This window comes from Mytilus edulis, chromosome 4 (assembly GCF_963676685.1).
Source record: "Mytilus edulis chromosome 4, xbMytEdul2.2, whole genome shotgun sequence".
NCBI classification, from domain to species: Eukaryota; Metazoa; Mollusca; class Bivalvia; order Mytilida; family Mytilidae; genus Mytilus; species Mytilus edulis.
Genome location: NC_092347.1, coordinates 19,001,436 through 19,017,291, shown reverse-complemented (window position 1 = coordinate 19,017,291; position 15,856 = coordinate 19,001,436).

Below are 15,856 nucleotides of genomic sequence, written 5' to 3'. Positions count from 1 at the left end.
GAGAATATATACTGTGTTTGTTGTCTCCCTTCTCTTATATAATATAGTTTTTGTTTTATTGTCATGTATTGTAACTTCAATGAAAAAAATCACCACATTTGTACACTTTAATTTAAACTACTAGTATAATTGTACTGCTCCTCGGGGCGTCTTGATTGACAAAATAAAAATTATTGTTGTTGTTGTTCTGTTCTAGTATGTACAATGCACCTCCGTTTATATTAGGAGCACTCCACTTACCAGATGAGCATTTTTTGAAATACTTAACAACAATATATAGAAAAGAAATATTCGTTTGCCCATCTAGGTTTAATTTTCGAAATTTTCCGTTATCTAGCCGATTTCGCTACGAGAGAATCGAGTAAGCACTCCATCACCCCCTTTTTTCCCCCTATTTTACTTTTTCCAAAATAAATTCTTTCCCTGAAGATATGGTTATAATCTCAATCTGAGACTACTATAATGTGTTATAGTAGTCTCAGTCTCAATTCATATTTCTAATGGAGTTTGCAACCATAATTACCCATTCAAAAACAATTTAAACGAGAAAACTAATGGCCTAATTTTTGTACAAAAAATGATCGAAAAACAAATATGTGACACATTTATAACAAACGACAACTACTGAATTACAGGCTCCTGACTTAATGCTTATTTGGGCCCCTTTTTGACCCCTTATTCCTAAACTGTTGAGACCATAACCCCCATAATCACTCCCAACCTTCCTTAGCGGTTATAAACCTTGCGTATACATTTCATGGATTTCTATTTACTGAAGTTAATGTCCGGAAACAAACTGTCTTCGGACGTCGACAACGTGATACCAATATACGACCACAATTTATTTTTGCGTCGTATAAAAATTTTTTCGTTTACTTTCTCTAACTTTAGTTTGTCTCATTCAAATGGTATCATGTTTGAATTTTGGTGGTCTCACTTAAATTGTTATAGAGTTATGGCCCTTTACAAATGGATTTTTTTTTTTTTTTTTTTTTTTTTTTTTTTATATATATGCGGAATTTTTTGTTTTTGTTCTCAAGCAAACATTATGAAACTACAACGCAATGCGTATTACCATAAAAGACAGATTAAGCATGCATTTAGGTAGTTTCACTTTTATCCGATTCTTGAGTTAATATGTATCTTGATAATCCTATATCCAAGCAGGGTCATCATCTGTGTCTAATGGGCACATTCCCCATTTATCTAGATATTTGGTGCCTGTTTACCCATCATTGAAAGTCAAGTTGTGACACTCCCAAGCGTGTCTATCCCCCAAACGTGTCCGATACCCCCAAACGTGTCTATTCTCCATAAACTTGTCCGTAATATTCATTATTGCCCAAACGTGTCCGATTTCGTAACCCCAAACCTGTCCGATAATTGATAATCATAATTGCAAATTTAATCCGTAACTTATGAATTAACTTTTGACTGAAATGCTCATCGTCCAGTTGCAAATATTTCATGCGGATTTAAAGCGAACATACAAATAATTTAAGTACAGTAAAATTATTCGTTTACTGTTTTAATTATTTTGTACTAATAAACTCGGATGATGCGTTTTATATTAATCCGAATATTGCACGGCTGGCTTTCCGCAGAATTGATTTTTTCAACATTTCTGGTACTTTAAAAACCCTTCAAAGCATAAACTGTTTATCAGGTTTTTTAATAGATTTTAGATTTCGAGCATCATTAAAGACACACAAACAAGAGACATAACGTCAAGTGTCAACTATTTCTTCATATAAGAAAAAAAATAACCGTTAATGTTTTTTGTTCTTTTGTTCACTATGATTTTTTTTTTATATAAATTAGTCCGTTAGTTTTTCTCGTTTGTAAATTGTTTAATCACAGTATTTGTCATTTCGAGGGGGGGGGTCTGTTATAGCTGTCGACTATGTGGTATGGGCCAGCTCATTGTTGAAGGCCGTACGGTGACCTAGAGATGTTAATTTCTATGTCATTTGGTCCCTTCTGGAGAGTTGTCTCATAGGCAATCATACCACTTCTTTTTTATATTTATTATTTATGGACAAGACCGGGAAATTTGTCCAAATCTGTAATTTTGCACGAATATTTCTGGACTTTGTGCAACCATATAGCTCGTGAAATAGTTGCAGGTATATTTTTTTAAAACGTGTGAGTACTTCTGAAGCGACTTTTAAGTGACATATTGCTCGAAGAACGCATTTAGTGATGATAGCCATGTTGTTCATATTTAAATACATATCATGACACACTCGTTCATATGATCTTTGCTTAACCAACTCTAAACCGATTTAATTGGTTATAATTCGACAGTAAATCCATATTTCTACATTATCTATATGAAAGTGTTACTTTAAAACACAAAGGGATGTTTACCTTTGAAAATATCACATGCGTTGCAAATGCATCTATTTAAAAAAAAAAACCACTATTTAATCTTTCGGGTACGCAAATACAAAAGCCATATTGTAAATAAATGTTCGATCAATTATTTTCTTCAAACTGTGTTCGAATACGGCATTTCAAAATTTTATGTTTTACAGTGCAAGTGCTCGAACACAGCATGGAAACTATACAGCATGTATATGCAATGCATATAATATTTGTTTGCTGTATCTTCTGTGTGTTAGGAGATAATATATCAACCTAAATGAGGGACCTATATAATTTAGCATTTAAGGAGTTTGATGCGCAGAGATACAACCTACGCCTAGGGACAACGGTACAATTTAACATAAATGTGATGTTCCATTTGTTTGCCTTTAACAGCTTTAAAACAACGAAGTAGATGGTGTAGTGGGAGCTATCAGTTTTTTCTGGACAGATGGATCTCTTATATGGAACAAAACATTGACGGCATACAAAAAATTGCATGTACCACAGTCAAAGGTATGGACCTCGAATGTGATTCTTGTTACAATATGATAAAATATAATTCAAAAATAAAATTGAATAAGGGTTTAAAATGTCTTTGGTGCGTTAAAATAATTAAAAGATACTAACAAAAAAATATTATGTACACAGCACAAATTGCGACAGTACCTTAAGACTTTTGAAAAAGCTTGTCAATGAGTCCCAACGATTATCTTGAGGTAAATGAGGCATAAACTAGCTCACATAAGCATTGTGACCTAGGAATTCTACTGCACGGATTCGAATTCGTCTATCTGACTTTTTCTTTCTTTTTCTCCATTATAGAATAGATTATAGAATAGAATTAAATAAGTTTATTCATAATTAATGGGCACATAAGGACCCACGGCTATATCAGATTAAAAAAACACATAACAAACAAACAAACAATACAAAAAAAAAACCCATAACTGAATGAAAGAATTACTTGATTTATAAACAGAAAAGGACAAATAAAAAAAAAACTTTATTCATGCAATACATTCACTAAATTTTATCATCGGCATAAGGACATCACTCGTAAATATAAATTAACATGTAGAATAATGATTTTTTTTTAGTAAGTCTTACTATACAAATCCTTGTGTAGACATATCTTATACGTTCAGGTATTTCACATCCAATCAAATATGGTAATATTCTTTACAAAGCACAAAACAGTCGACATTCACATCAAAAGCTAACCAAAACTTTAAACAGACTTATTTAGAAGGGGTATAGTTACGATATACTGTTGTCAGATCATTAAAGATGGCATATTTTGGCTTTAATATTGATTCACTTATAGGGTATTTGCATCGGAAATAAACACATTTATTCTAAAACTAGTTGTTGGCACGATACGGGTTATTTTCTTCTCATATATTTTATGATGGTATGATACCAAACCACTAACGGGAGGGATTGTGCTTTATTTTCATATGATGAAGACACCATCTGTCAATCAATTTAATTGAGGTCTGGAGCTGGCATGACATTTAACATGCATAACTGCTAGTAGTCCTTTCTAAATTAATATATCATTGTCAGTTTGCTTAGTTTCTTTAGTTAACTATTCCTGCCTTCGGACTGGGACTTCATTTAAACTGAGTATTACTGTACGTATTGTTGTGTGTTTGTTTTTCTAATATTGGCTAGAGGTATAGGAGGGTTGAGATCTCACACAATATGTTTAACCCCGCCGCATTTTCGTGCGTATCTCAAGTCAGGAGCCTCTAGCCTTTGCTAGTCTTGTATGGTTTTTAATTTTATTTTATTTATATGTTTTGGAGTTAGTATGGTCTCCATTATCACTGAACTTGTACACATTTGTGTATAGTGACTAGCTGAAGCACGCCTCCGGGTTTCGAGATTTTCTTGCTGAGTTGAAAACTTTTTTTAAAACTTTGGTAGGAATGTTGTCTCTTTGACACATTTCCAATTTCCATTCTCAACTTTATGTACAATATCAATAATTATGATTAATTTGTTCTCTACACATTACGACCAGAATCAATTTGCGCCAATTACAGTTTTGAAAAGCAAAGGTATCGATTGCGACACTCTCTATTTGTCTGATGGTGGGGATGATGTGTTGTTTCCTTATTCTAGAGTTTCTTATTGACAACATATTTGTTGAATTTTGAAGTAGTCTTCTTTTTTTAACAAATTGTCGCCTGAAAACGAACTCTTCTTATTTTGGTTTACTCCTGGTTTGCCCACTTTTAATTCTACCAATTATCTAATAGCAAAGAAAGCAAAAAAGACAAAAGGTTTAATGAGCATACAATTGTATAGCCTGTTCCAACCTAAGTATAAAGTTCATCAGTGTTTTTTTACTATATTTAGGTATTTTTTATTTTGTAATACCATTATGATTTTTTAAGAAAAATAATAAACATTTTTTCTCTCAATAATTTGATATCAATTCAATATTATCATCTAAAATGCAACGGTAGACAAAACAATGACATTCAGTCATAAAGGTGTCATCACAATTTATTAGTTTCTGAATGATTTTCATGATATAAATACTGCAATGCAAATTCTCTTTTATTGCAAACATAATTTACATAATATATGAATCAAAGTTTATAAGTGCATTACAAAGGAAAACATGGAGCACCATATGCACTGTATGTACAACAGTTGGAAATATAATAAATTTATATATATTTCAAAAATCCTTGTCTGTCTTTCAGTAGTTGGAATCTGGTGTCTATTACTCTGTATCTTCTTCGTTTAGGGGGAGGGTTCCTCCTGGTACTTACTGGATAACATTACATTCTATTAGTGACTGGGACTGCTGCAGTCACTCAATGATCTCGTAGATGTTAGGATGGGCATGTTGGAGTCTCATCATAATTTTGTTATTTCATAAAAAGCGTTTTCAACCCAGAATTCTGTCACATAATCAGTAAATAATGTTGAAGCAAGTATGTTGTCAGCTTCATCAATGTCCTCTAAACTTTTATGCAAAACATCCTCAACAATTAAGTTGGGATGGAACAAGAGGTTATACTTCGGCTCATCTTTTAAATTAAGTGACGTCTTCATTTTCTTTATAATACGACTGTAGTCAACATTTCTGTGCCTTTCGACAATCCTGGTAAAGAGGAAGATGCAACCTTTAATGGTTACTACTGGGAACATTATCTGTGCTGTGTTGTTTGTTGCTGTCTCATATTTTTTCTGAATGAAGTTGTTGCTGAAGTTGTTGAGCGATCATGTATCATTATTTAGCTGCTGATTTTTTTAAAAGAAGAAAATGCTACCTTGGATACAGATTTACTGTTCAAATTGTGCATTCTATAAGCTGCAGTTGCATTTATATTCTATTTGTTAGGACTAATTGGATTTTGTATATCAAATTTCAGAACAGTGAATTTATTTAAATAATAAAAATATATATATCAATATTTAATTCATTATCTGTCATTTTTGTCTATTTATATTTGTCAATTTCAATACATTTTCCTACAAAAATTATATCAAATAAAAATATCTTTGCACATTTTCCTTGAGTTAATAGCAGGATATAGTATCTTTTATCAAACAAAAATTACTGGTAAAATAAGAGGTGTCTTGTCAAATTCTATACACTTTCCTGCTCACAAATATCAAATTAAAAATATTTTGTGCACATTTTCAAATTATGACTATAATTCAGAAATAAACTATAATTGTTAAAACAACAATTCCCACTATGTTTACATATGCATGTAATTAAAAGTGGACAAACCAGGATGACACCCTTATATTTCACATGAGTCGGAGTTTCTTCAGACACTTGTCAGAACCAAGATGACCATAAGAAAGCCATATCATTTAATTTTACATTGAGATATAATGATGAGGTTCTTTCCATTAAAAATCTAAATTTTTTGATTTGGTTTCAATGATTTCTTAACATTTTTTGATTTGGTTTCAATGATTTCTTAACATATCCTCAAGAATTGGAAAACAACAGACACGGTTTCTTCTCTTTCAAATTTAGACTTTTACCTCGAAATTGACATAAGTGGTCAACTCATTACTGACAATTCAAGATTATGAGACGAATCTAATTTTGAAATTATAAATCCACCCAAATTAGCAGCAATACTATATGTTGTTTCAGTTAAATCGATGTATGACTATTGAACATCGGTATACTACTATTGCCTATAGTTTGCATATGGGATATACAATTCCTTACTCATTCAATATTCAAGAGCTTGCAGCTCAGACTTCATTAACGTCACCAGTGTTTGAGCAGAAAGTTGGTGAGCCAACTTTGAAGTTTATGTCAAAGAACGTCTAGTCGACCCTATTTTTAAAATTCCGATTGAAAGATATGAAGACCTTTTTGGTAAATATTTCGAATCAACTTTACAAATTATATATGATGGTCTTGAAGTAAAGATTCTAGGTACTGGCGTTGTTTATCAACTTAATTATTTGTTAATATGATTTTTAGATGTCCTCGTACATTCTTAACCTTTACTACTTAAAGTCCTTTTTTTTGTAAAATTCTTTTGTCGTAGCTCGGTACTTAAACATCCCGCTAATATGTTATTGTACTATGGTTAATATTGTATTCTTGTCTTCCGTTTTTGCTTATGTACTTTGTCTAAAGATTATCTTTATTCCATTTTGTTTTCTAAGTTGAAATAGATATTTGTTTTTACACTAATTTATCTTATATTGCCATGTTGACTGCTGTACCCCAATTTTTGTCATTTATACCACTTATGTCTGTTTGTTTTGTTTATCTTATATTACCATGTTGACTGCTGTACCCCAGTTTTTGTCATTTATACCACTTATGTCTGTTTGTTTTGCTCAGTCATTGTTGTTAGTATAATGGAATTCCATGCGACTGTCATATATAAGTGAGAGATGTTTAGCTAGCTATAAAACCAGGTTTAATTCGCCATTTCTACATAAGGAAATGTCTATACCTATAGTCGTTTACTATTCGTTTGGTTTAATGTTAAACAAAGCATATTATAGTTTGTTGATTATACTATGTTTCCGAGGATGGTTGCCTATCAGTTCTCATTCCAAAGAACAACACATTTTTTTCATTTATTTTAATTATTCATTTCTGTGGCTTTTGTTTTCCTTCTTATTGCTTTTTGGAACACCCACCTCTGATTCCGATTGCAAAACATCCACCTCATTACTGTGAATTAAGCTATGTTGATTACAATAATACTTAATTTTGTAAATTTTAATTTAATCTGTTTGGTTAAAAGTATATATCAAATGCAATATCCAAATAAAGAACTTTTCACGATTTGCAATTGCTATATGATGAAGTTTTGTTTTCCGAAATTAATTGTAACTGCATGTATGCCATATGTTTTTCTCAGTTTTAAAAAGCGTTGCTCGGTGTATTTGAAAAGAAGTTTTATGTTATAAAGATGAATGGGATTTTCTGTGTGTTATTGTTCATATTTTAAATTTACTTGGATACATTTCGTCCTACATGAAACAAAATTAAGCTGTTGGTCAAATCCTCTATCTAATGATCAGATACATCAATGTATATTAAGATTTTATAGGTTCGTAATTAATACCGCGAATTTATTAATATTTTAAAGTATTTCATGCCGACGGGTTCCATTATATCCCATTATCAGTGTAATAACGATTGTATTGCTAAAGTTTTATGCTTTTCATATTTAAACAACGTACCAAAGGGACGTCGGTAGTCAGTATTTCAGATATTTCAGAATTAAAACTTAGTCAATAGTGGACACAACAAGTGGATAGATTCACTTTCAGGTTCGTTTTATTATAACGCGATTGAATTTATTTTTCAATGAAAAAATACTCTTTAATGTTTTTAACCCTTTTTTCAAAGTATAAATTAATAAGGTATTAGAACTTAAAAGAAGCTCACGTTTTGACAGTTTCGTTCTTTTGCATACCCATATGTGGCCTTTCTAGCTGACAAACATGAGAACAGTATACCAAATTAAACGACATTGACTTTCCATATGGTTTAGCATGGTCGGTAAAAACTTTTTCAGACTACATTTCGTTCCCTATTTTCACAGTGACGTTTGATAATTCAATGACCTTAATTTTTGTATAATTAGTAAATTATAATTAAGTCAATGAGTTTGTTACTACAAATTACTGTTCATATTCAAAAATTATTGCAAGCATTAGGTATTTCTTTTTTGATATGACTAACACAACTTTGAGATTAATGATTTCGATTTCAGGAAATGTTTGTAACCCGGATTTTTTTTTTTTTTTTTTTTTTTTTTTTTTATCTCAATCGATGTATGCCTTGCGAACAGCGGTATACTACTGTTGCCCTTTTCAATTATTTCTGACACCGTAATGTAAGTTCATATTTCATGATACACAGTCGCATTATAAAGGAAAATGTTCATTTATGGCACCATATGGCATACCATATCAGCTTTATCTTAAACACAAAAAGGTCACAATTTGGTTCGTAAACGGGTCTATTTCAAAAGCTTTAATGCTAAATAAATCATTTTTTTCATAAACGTACATTATGTTCTCCAAGTAAGCCCATTTTGGAAATTTTGTCAAAATATAAACTTTAGGAAAACCTTGTCCGTTACCTACGATCCAAAATGTTTTGTAACCAAAAGATTTCAATTTTGTTATAAAATTCAATAATATAAAAGTTTTTTTGGATCGTTTATGGCTGCCAAGGTAAGTATGTAAAAATAATTAAAATTACGGAAAAATTTACCAAAATTGACGTTACAATACAAATGATTATTTAAGGGATCATACCTTAAATCAAAAATTTTAAAGGAAGATGCAAAAAAAAAAATTTTTGTCTTAAGAGTATTATCACAAGTATTTCTATATGAAATGAGTAGTATTTAATCTGATTTAAAAAAAAAAAAAAATCAAAATCTAAGGGCCAATTCTAGCCCTTCGTGAAATCATTCTTTCAATCGATATTTAGGTCGCAATAGTTTACAAATTTACTGTACTAAACAACGTTAAACACATTCTTTAAATAATGATTCCCTATTTTTACAATTTAAGCCTGTTAATTTAATTCTGTTATGTAATTAAACGTAAATTGTCGTTTTAAAGTACACAAAACGATACATCCTGATTTACAACTGTTCATGAATCGCAATATAATTTAGTAGAGGCGTAGTTTTCTCATTTTTAAAAGCATTTGGTTTTTTTTTCATAAAAAATGAAATAAATTTCTGTTTGTTAGTCTTTTAATTTATTGTTAATTAGAAAATAAATGAATATGTTATGTTATACAGCTATGAAAATCTATGATGCCATACATCGTATCGATACTGTGCACTTTTTAACATTGCAGAATGCTTGTCTCACACTGTTTATAACGTATTTATACTGAATCTGTTGGATCTATACTGATTGACTCATATTGTGAAAGAGAACATAATTTATTTATTAGTTAATATACTATTTGTTTTCAGTAACTGCTTAGATCGTTACCTAGTGTCTTTTGTCATTATGTATAGTAGATACAATGGAAAGGCTTTGGTTTGTAAAAACGACTTGTTGAGTCTATTATTTACAATATCCTTCAAACGTCTTTTCAAAAAACATTTCTCTCATAAATTCAGTTATTTTGCACAGTTAAATGTCGATATTGATGACACAGTCTACTCAAATCGTAAAATCCTTTTAGATAAAGTTACTAGACACTTCCATAAAATATTGTTTCCCACATAAAAGAGGTTATAAAGATATTATATTACTGCTATCTTGTATTATTTAGATACAGAGTTGACAAAGACAAAATGTGGAAATATTTCAGCATTATCTTTCTGTTTGGTCAGCATACCTTTGGAAAAATACTGATAGACTCACAGATAGAGAATGTGCTCGAACAATATCATGATACATGCGGGGCTCATTCTTGTTTATCGAATGGTACTCTCAATAACAATGAGTCTTCTTCCATGATTTGTGGACTATGTTCTTGTAACAACAATTGTATAAAGGAGTCAAACTGTTGTCCAGAAGTTATGCTTCATCAACCAAAAAGAATTTGCTTTGATGGAATAATTTATCGCCCATCTATGCAATATGTCAAGGCAAAAACATACAACAAATACAAAACAGTGAGAGAATGTCCTCATTATTCTTCTGCTGATATCAGCATTAAGTGTACGAAGAAAAGAGACGTCACGGAGAGAATTATGACAACTCCTATGACGTCACTAAACACACACCTAACGTATGACAATATTTACTGTGCCCAGTGTAACAATGATGCGCAAAATTTGGAATCATGGTATTTTGATTTCCAATGTAAAATGAAAATTAACTTTAACATTCTAAGCTCAGTTAATGAAATCGCGAAACTGGCTATTCAAAACAACTGTACAATTATTACAAGCCCTGTGGATAACCACAAATCTTTCATCGAATCATGTGAAGATGATCCAAAAGGGATGATATCTAAATGTAACAAAACTGGTACCTGGTTAAATGGAGACAATGCTATACTTAACGCATGTCAATTAGTAGATCAACCGTTTGGAATGTTTAAAAACGTATTCTGTTATATCTGCAATCCTCCTATTGGTCACAAAGAAGTCATTACGTCATGTTCTTCAAACAATCACAATACCAGTCTTTTTCAACTATGTAACAATTCGTTGCCTAATGCAAGCTTGTATCCATACAAAAATAAATTTTGTTATCAGTGCAATTTTAATCAGTCTTTAAATAATGCCATCGATATACTGTATAAACATTTAGGTCTTGAACATGTTTATTATGTTCTACCTCGCTACTGTAACGGACAGTCACAAATGGCGATGTATGGTAATACAACAGCTGTTGTTGTCGACACTCTACAGATGAATGTTACAGATTCACAGAACTCAAATGATGATATTCCTTTCACAAGGCAGTGGCAATATATGATAACCTGTCCAAAGCAGGAAATATTTAGTATGTTTTACAGCGCCAATGATATAATACAGGAATCTTTATTACGCGGGTGCAATAATGCTGAACCTGTTTCAAAGTACAAAATGCAATGTGTCAGTAAGCCACAACTTATACGTGAATGCAGTGAACCTATGTATACAACTGAAACGTTCGATATTTGGAAATCCGCATGCCTGTCATTAGACGATATTAATTTAGTTGCATATAAAGGTTATTATAATATTTTTTGTTACATTTGCAACTTGGAATCTGTGTTTAAGGAAACTCTTTTATGTAGAGACGAATACTTTCTTTCACTGTTTAACATTAAAGACGAACTATGCTATGATTTTACACATTATAACTGGAACGTCCAATTGCTATATTGTCACTTGTGTAACCCTAGTGAACCGATAGGTGCAGGTGGAGCCGGTGGATATCGTTCAATGTTATTGTTGTCATCATATGATCAATCTATAGGTACCTCATTATCTCACAGTTGTTCAAGTCAACAAATCTTTGATTCTTCATTGGTGAGTAAAATACAATTTTGACGGGCAAAACTTTAAATCATCATACCGTTATTACAGAAAACATTAATATATAAATGGCATTTCCAGTGAAATTTTTTTTCTCGGCATAATTGAACATGAATTCAGTGTTGATTTGGGAGGGTATACTAACAAAGACATTATTTCCGTCTTTATTTGAGACATTAAAATTTGCAGTGATTGAAAAGGTAAAACCAGTTATATAAATATTTCATTGTATTTCATAAATTTTTCTATTATAACAAAACTTAAGTTGTATCGCCCTGAATAGTTGTTTATTCCGAGATGGTTTTTACTGTTTTGTGCTGACCTTAATAGTTTGTTTCTGTTAAACATATTAATATTTCAAAACAAATAATGTCTAGAGCAAACCAGAAAACGTAGAGTAATTATTGAAAAGTTTTAATCAATGCGAATAATGTGACTCTGGGAGTATCACAATAATGAGAACTAGCATTATGATAACTTAAACATAGATCTATATGCTGGTTTTTGGAAAACGAAATTGTTAAACTCACATTTTTTGTTCATTCTTGAAATATCGTAATGCAAATTAATGAAATATCTTTTGTTCAATACAAGACAAATAAACAAAACAAAATGTACAAATAGAAACAACTGCCTTTTCTGAATATTAAACTTTCGAATTACAAAAACTCTAATAACATCGTATCTTTTCAACAGCTAAAGTGAATGCCATAAAACATATGTTCAAATTGAACAATTAGTTTTGCTTAAATGTTTAAGTGTGTTTTTGTCCAGTAACCATAACATTCGATTTCATCAAAATAACTTTGATAAATGTTTTGAATTTGATTTTTTTAAAGTTTTATTTTGCCCCACCTACGATAGTTGAGGGGCATTATGTTTTCTTGTCTCTGGGTCCGTTCGTTTGTTCGTCGGTCCGTTCGTCCGTCCGCCTGTCCCGCTTCAGGTTAAAGTTATTGGTCAGGATGTTTGTGATGAAGTTGAAGTCAAATCAACTTGAAACTTAGTACATGTTAATATGATATGATCTTTATACTATAACGCCAAATCAGATTTTCGACCCCAATTCCACGGTACACTGAACATAGAAAACGAGAGTGCCAGTTTCATGTTGAAGTTTTTGATCAAGGTAGTTTTTGATGAAGTTGAAGTCCAAGCAACTTAAAACTTAGTATACATGTTCCCTATGATATGATCTTTCTAATTTAACTGCCAAATGATCCCAATATCACGGTCTACTGAACATAGAAGAGGATAGTGCGAGTGGGGCATCCTTGTACTATGAATACATTCTTGTTAACTCTGATATGTATTGAATAAAACCAATGTTCAGTGGTTTTAATTCGAAAGAAAATTTCAGTTTTCAAATGTTTATGTATATCAACATTAATCATAATTTTCTTCCTTTTTTTCAGAATATTTGTAGAGATTTGAGGTGTATTCCTGGAAAGGTCTTAGCAAACAACACATGTATTCCACTACTGCAAATGACAGCAGATTTATGCTATATTTTTGCAGTTCATTTTGACGCTATAATTTCTGAAAACGCCCATGAGACAGTGGGCATTGATTTGATAAGAACACTTGCCGATGAAGCATTTGATAATTTGAATACAAGGTTAATAAATACACCAATACAAGGTAATATGAAGTATATAATTGCGAACATCTCGTGCAATAACATAAATATCAAAACTTCATTTTCGGGGTACCTATACTTCGATTTCTGTACTTCTGGTATGGTATCAACCCATGACATTGATTCAAATTTGCTACACCTGCTGAATTCAACAGTAACCCTTAATCACAGTGATCTTATAGTGAGGGTGAAATATGAAACTGATTCGGAGGCTTTTAATGTACCTTCATTGGTAGAAAATATAGCGGTTGACGACTTGTGCACATATCAAAACGTGTATTCAATACATGTACCTGGCAAACTTGCTATGTATTACCGTGTAAACAATCTACTGATGTGTACTCAGGTTGAATTGACCACACAAGAATATGCAAAGCAAAGAAATCGGGAAATTAAGATTCATAGTATTGGCCATATCCTAGGGCGTAATGAATATCTTACAGTAAAGAATAATTCTATTAGAGTGTGTTCTGATAGGTACCTTCGGCTCATTTCCGAAGTGCCAAATGAAAATATAAATATGTCTTTGTTTATAGTCAGGGTCATTTGTAATGTTGTATCACTTATATGTTTAATTCTCACATTTATAACATACATTTTATTCAAAAGTTTGAGAACAGTTCCTGGTCAAAATAACATGACACTAGTGTTATGTATGATTTTGAATGAGCTTCTTTTCCATGTTCGATTATACAGTTTAGAAAATGTTTATTTATGTCAGGCAATAGGTGTCCTCCAGCATTATTTCTTTTTGACTGTATTTACATCATTTAACGTGTGTACATTTCATATTTACAGGGTTTTCACCAAAAGTTTTTCAACCACAGCAAACTCAAATATTCATGTTTTATTCAAATACAAGGCTTATATTTTTGGATTTCCGGCTGTCATAGTTACAAGCAATATTCTTGTAACTTTTATTTACCATGATTATCAGGCTATTGGATATGGAGGTGATTTGTGCTTTATTGTTTTTAAATTGGCAGCAATTGTCACATTTTTATGTCCAGTTGGTATTATCTTATTGACAAATGTTTTCATGTTTGCTGCAGCAATCTTTAATATTTGTACCACTCCTCACGTGACATCAGAGAATGTATCACATGAAAAAAAAGACAACATGGTGATATACTTTAAGTTGTTTGCCATAACAGGATGTACTTGGTTATTACAGTTTATTGATGCTTTGTTCCCGGAATCAATGTTCACCGTTTTAATTTCAATGTGTAATTTGTTAACGGGAACATTTATTTTCATGTCATACATTTGTAACAAGCGTGTTTTAGAATTGTACAAATCCAAATTCAAAGGTGGCAAAAAGTATCTCTTTTCATTTAATTCGGCAACAAACCAAACAACATTACATTCCTGACTGATATTAATTTACAAAAAAATCAAAAAGATATACCACAATACATGCACATTGTTATAATATCATATACCAATTCGTCTTTATTTGTTTTTTTTATTTTTTGTTATCTGAATATTTCATTGAAAATGTAATTAATGTAATGCATGATGAACATTGTTTATTAGATAGAACTATTGTGTTGATTGATAAACGTTCTTATTTGGGTGCAGGTTTCATCAGGTTAACTTCACCTGTGTAAGAAGAAAATATTATCAGATTATTACATGGCATTTTTCATATCGCATGTATTATCAGCCCTAGGTTCAATATCAGCCCAAGAGCTGCATCGCTCGAGGGCTGATAATACATACGATATGAAAATTGAAATGTTATAATCTTTTTATCATATGCTTCAACAATGAAGAAAAATGACAGATTCATACATTGATCCTTTTACGTGGTTCCCAAATTAGAAGTTCAAAGAGTGAAAAGTTCACGGACGTCGGACCCCAAGTTTAGTACATTCGATAAGAAATCTTTCTATCATATGAATCAACAGAGAAGAAGAAACACATTTTAATATGGAAGAATCGACAAAAAAAAATAATTCAACAATATACATAATGAACAGTTTGGAAAGGTCAACTTTTTAAAGTAACTTTCTAAATTATGTTTGAAAAAATGCATTTATTTAATATTTTATTTATTTATTCATTATTATTTAACACAATATACTTTCCAGTATTCAAATAATTATTTTGTACACTACTTTGGAATGTTTTTCATTGAAAATGTAGCATTAAGGCGTATTTCTAGAAATTTGCCGAGTCTCACCGGAATGCCATGCGATAACGTTGTGGAAAGGCATGTGATAACAATCGAAGCATATGATAAACTTTTCATATCAGCCCGCTAAGCACTAATTCGAAAAATATGGAATATACGTTAATTTAATGCTATTATCATACGGTAAAAATCATATGCTATTTAGTCTCAGTATATGATAACGGCACATATTTCATTGTAATG